Below are 2824 nucleotides of genomic sequence, written 5' to 3'. Positions count from 1 at the left end.
AATCTATACCGCTATTTCCGTTCTGAATAAGCTGTATTTTTCGGTATTTGATTGGTTTCGGGTGTAAGAGGTTTTTTTCATTTTTTCTAATAACTGGGTACAAAAATCAGCAAATTAATTTGCCATAGCAGCACTGCGAAAATTTTAGATTTTCGTATAAAACTTTTTTTAAAGACGATAAATGTGCATTCATTAAATTCTATTGCTTTGAAGTTTTGGATTATTATAGAATTTCGAAAAATCGATCAGCATAGATTTAACAACAGCGGCTATAGATAGAAACTAGCAACAATACATGACGTAAGAATAGGTACAGCACTGCAGAGAAAATGATGTACCTGCTCCCGTGTATCGTGGCCTGTTACATGCTGCGCATGTACTTGCAGTATGAAAGACTTACCCCCATACGGTGGTTTCTCGCTGTTGTCGCCGCACATCAGTTGCATTGCAGAGTTGTATCATCCCTAGCCTGCAAGTATTTTATGAAGTGTGTTAGCAGTGAAGTACAATCCTCAATTTGCTTCAAAGGATTAAAAATGGGAGGAAGCACAACAAATTTGCAACATCTTATAATGAGAAAACGTTCACTATGTTCCGTGGAAGAGAAGTTAAATTTGATTACTATACTCATAAATTTATTGATGTGCTGTAAACATGGGATAATAACTGAACCCCTTAATTGTGTGGGGGAAAAATTCATGGCATCTAAAAGTGACGATACAGGATAGTCAACAACTTGTCACCTTTCGCTCTCACTGTCTCCTCACTATCTCTTACTCCTTCACATTCATTATAACTTTTCAATCTTTGATCTGATTTTGCATGTATTACTGGAAGCAAAAGCAATAAAAAACGGAAACTCGATTACTTCAGAAACCAGTTATTTTGAGCGGTTATAACAGTCATGTTAAAACGGAGACGAAAAGAACCTGTGTAACCGAAAACCGGTTGTTTCTGCGACTGTCATCCCTACTTTCAGCAGCCATCTCTGAGAAAGCAGACTGGGCACGTGACCCGCCCGTCCGTCCACTCTGGGTCGTAAAATGTGTACAAAATGGAACGGCAACTCCCCCGTGTCACGTCGGCAGTCCGCCAACTACAACACTCTCCCTTTATTATGGAATCAAACCACTTGACCCTGCTGCTGCTAAACTACGACATGTATCTTCTTCCATACGGAAGAACCACTTTTCACTCTCAATAACAACACTGTTCACAGTTGGCAGAATAACACTGCCGCTATACCAACTTTGATTCCATAGAAGAAGTGAAGCCCAACTTATGCACTAAGAATCAAAACTGCTTATAGATTCTACTATCAATTCTGAGAAAAAGGCTAATGTGAATAATGACGGCTCCAGCAACAAGCACATGAGAAATAAAATCGCTCAGTCAAAGAACATGTCCACAGTTATAGGTAATGTTGATGTCCATTTACTTTCCGTCAGCATGAGGCTGCGGAGATGGCAGGCTGTGTCCTGCCTCCTCCAGTCTTGTGTTCCAAGCAAAGTTCCTTGAGAAAGTATTAAGGGTGAGGGTTAGGAATAGTTAACGCTTCGGTGATATAAAAGTCAGCAGTTCAGAAAACCAATTCTGAACATCATATTCCCCATTCAATGACGAAACAGTTCTGAACCAAGGCGTTACACCATTTATGGCTGTTACTAGATGATGTCCCAGCAAGTCTCTAAAGTCGTCGTCCTTTTTCCAATGACAGGAAGTTTTATGAGATCCTTCCCTATACAGACTGTGTGCCATGAGCCTATTTCTCTCATGTTTCTGGCCGGAATCCTCCAGCTTGACAGCTGATGTTTCACCGATGGTGTTGGCTGATGATGGTGTGCTGGACCACCTAGTCAGAGGCTGAGAAAAATGTTGGCAGCCTTCTGAAATGTCTGCCGCCGCCCAGGTCGCTTCCACTGTAACGTGTAGGTACCACAATGAACAGACCACCGACAACTGCCCAAGAGTTCTGTCACTAGCGACGACCATATTATTGCTTCCTCCAAGCCTTCCTCCACCAAGGGACTCCCCCGTCGGTAAGATTTTTCAGCCTCCTGATTCTTTGTTATACTTAACTTCTGTTTGATCCAGAAAATAATGTACATTCTATATTTACAGTTTTAGATTATACTCTAACCTTTTCCTCTTTGACAGTGCTAAGTTTAACACTCGAAGTACTTCTTAGTTACGTTAGAAACGTGCTATTTGAAGCTCCACCAAAGATATGCTTCTTGCTTGTTCCTGAGGCTTCTCGCCCCTCCCTGCCTAGTTTCATGATCCCACAGCAATTAAGGCAACGCCGGCCGATGTGGCCGAGCGGTTCTAGGCGCTTCAGTCTCGAACCGCGCGACCGCTATGGTCGCAGGTTCGAATCCTGCCTTGGGCATGGATGTGTGTGATGTCCTTAGATTAGTTAGGTTTAAGTAGTTCTAAGTTCTACGGGACTGATGGCCTCAGATGTTAAGTCCCATAGTGCTCAGAGCCATTTGAACCATTTTGAACCAAGGCACCCATTTTTGGCCTCTTGAAGCCTCTTCGCACATCATTACTAAAATTTTCAAAAAATTTCTTTAGCCATGAAACATAGCCGTCATAAACACTTCTTGAGTTTCTTAAAAGTGAACGTAATCGGTTTATAGTCCTTATAGACTACAGTCTGGCTCCTATATAAGGGCGAAAGCAGTACAGCTTCACAGATGACCAGAGCAGCTCTTGGTCATACGCACTCCAGTTGGTTTGTGCCTCCGTCAGTTTCCGGGAGAAAAGATCTAAAGGTTTCAAATACTTTCCAACATATTGATGGAGAACTGCACTAATAGCA

The sequence above is a fragment of the Schistocerca nitens genome, chromosome 2 (genome assembly GCF_023898315.1).
Source record: "Schistocerca nitens isolate TAMUIC-IGC-003100 chromosome 2, iqSchNite1.1, whole genome shotgun sequence".
NCBI classification, from domain to species: Eukaryota; Metazoa; Arthropoda; class Insecta; order Orthoptera; family Acrididae; genus Schistocerca; species Schistocerca nitens.
Note: the sequence above shows the minus strand (reverse complement) of the source record.